This window comes from Nansenia antarctica (assembly GCF_963989245.1).
Source record: "Nansenia antarctica genome assembly, chromosome: 1".
NCBI classification, from domain to species: Eukaryota; Metazoa; Chordata; class Actinopteri; order Argentiniformes; family Microstomatidae; genus Nansenia; species Nansenia antarctica.
The window spans coordinates 47,365,323-47,372,278 of NC_137674.1; positions in this window are offsets into that span (position 1 = coordinate 47,365,323).

Genomic DNA, 6,956 nt, shown 5'->3' on the forward strand with positions numbered 1-6,956 from the left:
ATTCTACCGCTTTAGTACACTGGTACTCTGGTGCGGGGAAGTTTTTATTTGGACCCGGAAATTGCTAAACGTCACGCGTGACGTCAGACTTAACAACCGAATAGTGACAGCTCAGATTGGCAACCATCATTATGCTGTCAGAGCATATGACACCAGACACTTCACCAGAGGCAAGAGACAGAGGTCAGGGCACCGGGGATGACACACACACAAACACACCCAGACAACATATATATTATCGGGACAGCCTTGACATGGACTGTTGGGAAACAACTACTTATTGGCCACCAACCATCATTGTGCTGTCAGAGAGTTGGCCCCCCGAGCATCTTTCACTCAGCCGTGTCCAGTTATGTCTGTTGGAGCAGCCACGTCTACTGGGACAGGACAACCTAGACAGGGAAAAGCTAGACAGAGGTCACCAACCATCCTCTTGCTGTCGGTGAATCAGCCTCCAACATCTGCTCCACCAGACGGCTTCTCTAGGAGCCAGGAGCCAGGCACCAGGCAACCAGGGGCTGTTCCAGAAGGCTCCAGGCCAGCCAGCGAGAGAGAGGACAGAGGAAACAGGAGATGACTGCAGGCCAGAAGACTGTCACATATGACACACCATCACCCAGGTAATACACATGTTCGAGACAGGTCCAGACACGTCACGTACTGTACATGGTGAAAGGGGCCAGGACGGTCCCATCTCTCTTTGATCTCAATGAGACACACTAGCCCTGGATCAATAAACATTCAATAAACCATATGATACTAATATAGGACGCAGATATCGCATCACAAATGGAGCCAGACATTGTTGTTACATATCAGGCACTCCATGTATAGCATGTTTTTTTGGTTTGGTTTTGTTTAAAATTTGTGTGAACACAGCATTTATAAGTAAAAATGTACATATACCCTCTATAGAAAAGACTTAATCATTTTTTTTAATATATATATATCTACCGTATATATATATATATAAATGACATAATACTAAACACCAAAACAGCTTACAAAGACTGACAAAACTAAAATAACACAACCATTAACAGAGATAAATAAAAACAGTCAGTGCAGCAGCATATCACCCACACCACAACAAGCACAACCAGGAATGAGTGGGAAATCCTCTGAATGAATTGGAAGAATGGACCCCATCATTTCCTAAATTCCAATCTAAATTTCCAATCTAAGAAAATATCCAGTGAGAATGAGAGCAGATACAGTCGATGATCAAGGTTTAATCTTCTGGCCAGTAGGGTGACAAAAGCTAATACATCTTTCTTGAAAAAAAGGGAGGGAAGATTGGTGGAGGTAGGAACCGGAGGCCTGGCTCATTGTAATGCATGGGATGGAATAGGGAATGGTATCAACACGGCACGCGGTAAGGATAACACCTGTGTGTTTAATATCATTCCTCATTCCATTCCATGCATTTACAATGAGCCCGTCCTCTGATTTCTAACTCCCCCACGTGTCTGATTCCATATCCTTATCCTATTCACAACAATGAGCCATTCCTCTGATTTCGACCTCCACCATCCCCGGTCGTGTTTGCTGAAGGATCCACTGAAGGATCCTCCCGGCCATCTCACCTGCCCCCCACCTCCCCCTGCCCTTCTCTCGTCTCACCTACACTCACTGAACCACAACCATCGCCTCACTGCTGCTGCTGCCACCAAGGCAGGCATTCTCCGCTGCCGCCGCCACATCCATCGAGGCTCCCAGCAACATCAACACCGGACTCTACACCACCACCCCCCCCCCCCCCTCCCCGTTCGCTGACTCTGTGTTCCATGTTACTTGTTGTTGTTACTTGTTGTTTTTGTGTGTCCCCATGTGTATCGTCAGCGTCTTTGAGCCTTGGAAAAGCGCTATATAAATTTAATAAATTATTATTATTATTATTAATCACGATGCGATATTAGACACCTATGAAAAGAAGCATTAGGAGGGTTTGTTTTGACTCGCTACATTGCCTGGCCACAACGTCCTGTATCTCAACCCATGTAACATTAGCCTACATCAGACCATTGAGCTGTCACTAAACTATGTATCTACTTCATCAGACACCGAGGGGGGGAGGTGTTATTAAGGTTTGTTGTGACCTTGTGACTCTGGCATGGCTCGAACTTATCTCACATCCTGTGTTATGACATCGTCTGTTCACACCGCAGGAAGCCATGGCCCTAATCCCCTGATAATGTATAGACATGCATGAAACGCATCGTCACTCATGCATTATCAAGAGGGATTATAGACGTAACTCCTCTGGGAGTTCGTTATACCATGATACAGCTACAAGAGGGGAAGGCTGGTGAAGGTAGAAATGGGAGGACGAGGCTCATTGTGAGGCGTGGAATGAAAGGAGGAACGGTGTCAAACACACAATACCATTTCTCATTCCGTTCCATGCATTTTTAAAATTTGACTTTTATTTAACCACCCTAAAATCAATTGAAAACATTCTTGTTTTCAATGATATGCATTACAATGAGCACGACCTCCATCCTCCCCTGTAATACATTGCATGTGAAAGGAGTTCATTGAGTTGATTATGACTTTGTTTGAGCTTGACCAAAAGAACAACAACAACAAAAACACCAAATGGAATAGATTAGAATACTAATATATCCATGTTGGTTGCCTGCTTCCTCTGCAGAGGGACTGTCACAACCAATGCCAGAGAGAGATTATTTTTCATAAGGAACATTTTTATTTTTCCTACTCAAGCTTATTCTAAGAATGCATCTGAGTAATTGAGGGTGCACCGCTTCCCATAAATAATGAAAATACTGTCCCCAGAAGTTTGTCTCTTGTTATTTATTGTTAATATCTTGCCAGAGTTCTTGGCAGTATAGTGAGAATGCATGTTTTTCATTTGAATGCAGAGCAGAGGAGGCTGGGGGAGGTAGAAATCAGAGGACAGGCTCATTGTAATGCATGGAATGGAATGAGGAATGACACCTATGGTTAATACCATTCTGCTCTGCGTGTTACGGTACATGTGGGAATACGGTACATGTGGGAAAACTAGGGTTAGGTGCTAGGGTGCTAGGGTTAAGGTTAGGGTTAGGTTTAGACATGCCAGCATGTACCAAGTCACCCTAGCACCTAACCCTAACCCTAGTTTTCCCACATGTACCGTATTCCCACATGTACCGTAACATATGCATTACAATGAGCCCGTCCTCTGATTTCTACCTCCACCAGCCTCCCCTGGTGGAGACATCCTCAGCTTCAGCCTCAGCTTCAGCCACCCTCAGCTACTGTGTTAGAACTAAGCCCTCTTCTCTTCTCACAAAACCCATAGATACTCTATGCACTTAAAACGTAGTTCATCCACCACATAGAAAACTGCATCCAAAATCATATAAGTTACTGCGTATGTACTATAGCCTGCACGGGAGGCTGGTGGAGGTAGAAATCGGAGGATGGGTTCATTGTAATGGCATGGAATGGGTTTCTACCTCCCCTGATCCACTGTATAAGAGTGGTGGGTGAGATAATTCCTCTCTGGAACAGATCTACTGTCACCCCACCCGTATTCTGTCAGCTCCTGATTTCAGTGGAAATTCTTGACTGACTCCACACTCCATCAAAACACAGTTTGTCTAAAACTTAAGTATACCTCAGGGATGGGCTTTTATACTTAATGTTGCGGTCTTAACATTTAATGGACTGTAAACAAGCTCCTGGAGGGAACCAGCACGAATCAGGAGGGACTCGTTTATGTTGGAATGTTGTTACACGAGGGTTCTCCAGTCCCCGAACTACGGAGGTCTGTCTGTCAACAGACTCTCTCAAACAAAGCAGGAGAAAAACTAACGTTACGTTGTGTTTGAATAGAGAAAACATTGGGCTCGGTGTAATCAGTTGTATTAGCATAGCACATTATCATGTTTCTACACTCACGAGGAAGGGATTTGAAGCCATTATGATGTCAGGCTAGGGTTAGGGTGTGTGTGGCTGTGTGCGTGTGTGTGTGTTTGTGTGTGTGTGAAAAGACACAGGCCCAGAAACAACCCCTGGTCCCTTAGCTCTAGGCTCTTGTATAGATCTGAGAGGTTTGGATAGTAGTGGAGGTAGAAATGGGAGGACGAGCTCATTGTAATGCATGGCATGGAATCAGGAATAGGAATGAGGGAATGAGACGTGTCTTGGGAGAGGAGACCAGGGGTTGTTTGGGGATGGGTCAGAGGGCAGGGGGATGGTGGAGACACAAGTCTCCTCTTTTTCTTTTTATAGTACATAGTCCTGGGAAACAGTCATTCTAGCCTTTCACTGTCTAACTCTGACTCTTTAATATGGTATCAGCAGGTAGTGATTTGGGTTGATGTACTGTACTGTCCATGGGGAGCTTTTATAAGGTAGCCGGAAGGCTGGGGTAAAAGAACGATGGGGACCAGATGTGGAGGGAGGGGGGTGGGGGGGTGGCAGGGGGACCGTGTGACCAGTATTAGAGCCGACAGGAGCGCTCATTGTCTTCCCTGACTGGCAAACGGAACGCCGGCATTCCTGAGGGAACAAACAAGAAACCAACCCACCAACCGATCGACCAGGAACGGTTTCAGGAAGAGCTCCTTACAAAAATAAGTATGTGAGGGTGAGAGAGAGAGTGTGCGAGAGAGGGAGGGGGAGAGAGAAAGTGAGAGCTGGTGAGAGAGAGATGGAGACAGACAGACAGAGGGAGGGAAAGAGAGAGAGAGAGAGAGAGCGAGAGAGAGAGAGGATTTTCAGAAAGAGACAGAGATGAGTATGGGTAGTCTCACGTCTCCATATCTATAAATCACCTTGTTCTCACACCAGAGTGACACCACTGTTCTCAAGGCCTCACTCATTTCAAACAGCTTTACATCCCTTTGTAGCTACTTTCTGCAAAGGATTTCCCCAGGCTTTCCAAACTAGCGAACTGAGCCTGCTCTCCACCAAGTTGGGATATGGATAGCATCAAAGCTGGAGCCTAGACTCAGCACGTCCACAGTTTCTTTCAATGTCGTCCAACAAGTCTGAAAGAAACTGCCCACAGAGCTGTGTGAAAAACAATCACAGGATGAAAAAACAAGGACTGGATAAGAAACAGGACTGGATAAGAAACAGATATTCACATAGAGTGTTCATTGTGTGGTGTTATGCAGATAAGATAGACTAGTGAACTAGACCTAGTGAATATTGGGAACACGTTTAGGGCCCTGACGTGGACACAGCCACATGTGGGGTCTGATAAGCTGTCAAGAACAAGGAGTGGGGTTGTCCAGTGGTCTAGCACCATGGTCTACAGCACACATGTTAGCCCATGTTGGCATGGGTTCGAATCCGGCCCATGCCCTTTCCTGTCTACATTTACTATCTCTATCCAATAAAATGAAAACTATGAGTGACTATGACTGCCCCACTCAGACAAAATAACCTTTAAAAAAAACAACAAGGAGACTTCATTACATTCACATTTACATTTTTGGCATTTAGCAGATGCCTTTATCCAAAGCGACTTCCAACAAATACATTTGTCTGAGTAAGTGAATCATTTATCCAACAGTCATCGCAAGAAAAAGGAATCCATGCTCAGGCCAGAGGCCATTGGCAGTGAAAACGCAAGAAGAAGGACGTTTTTTTGTTTTATCATTATTAGGATTATTCCCTATAGACCAGAGCAGACACCAGGCTGCATCTCAATAGTCTAAAGAGGCTTCCTCGCTTCCTCTCCTCTCCTGCACCGCGTCTGCACTGATACCAGAGATCTGAGATATAGGTTACAGGTGAAAGAATCAAGCAATATGATTGATATCGTCTCATCCACCAAATCCAGTCATCTCCGGTCGTCCAAACCAAAGGCTTAACTGAACTACCATGTTCTGGAACACACAAACCTTCCCTTTGTCTCAACAACAGGGCTTGTGGGCATTTTCCAAATCTGATTTCACACTGGTGCTGGTTAAATAGCTTCAGTGGTCATGTAACGTCATCCACGCTGGTGAGAGTTAGTAGGATTTCACAGTGAATAGTGTCTAAATTCTAGGGCCGCCCTCTGGCATAAGCAATCTATGTGGTTGGTTAGGGCCACAACCGCTAGAGGGGGCCACACTTTTGACGTCGATTTAGCGCAAGCTACCACCAATCATTCAACCAAGCTACCACCTGTCAATCAACCAAGCTACCACCTGTCAATCAAGAACTCTGCTACCCCAGTCGACGAAACCGCCGTTAATGGAAAAAGTCCGCTAGCACCCAACCACCCCCACATCGACGAAATACCCGTCCATCAAAAACTGCACTAGCACCCCCCCAGTGTCACTGAAACATGGCAGGGGGAAGTCGCAATCAAAATGTTACTTGAGGCCACCAAAGCCCACGGGCCAGGCCTACTAAATGCTAACAACATAAAGACAGAATACTTTGCTTTTCCCTGAGTAATAAGAATTCCATTTGAAGAGGAGCCAACATAATTTTCTTCAAAATTCATTTGGCATGACCTGTACTTCACTTTTGGATTTGGAAAATGCCAGCCGGAACATGTGCTGTGCTCTGTGCGTGCTATGTGTGTGTGTGTGCGTGTGTGTGTGTGTGTGTGTGTGTGTGTGTGTGTGTGTGTGTGTGTGGTGTGGCAGTCCACCAAATCCATTTCTACATTACATTTGTTAAGTGTCGGTCAAATGCTGCACAATAACAATGATTAAAGGATTGAGAAAAACACAGACAAAGCTCAAGTTACTTATACAGTACATACAAAAGGCATATTTATTAAAAAAAAAAAAATTGGGGATATGGACACTTCTAGGCACTTTAACAGCATCTCAAATTCCTCACAGCTGGAAACCAGTCAACCAGTCTCTCCATGCCTGGCACCAGGGCAGCATGTCATTGGAGACAGCTGATTCACCGGACACGTACAGTATAAGCTATAGTTACATGGGAGGCTGGTGGAGGTAGAAATCGGAGGACAGGCTCCTTGTAATGCATGGAAT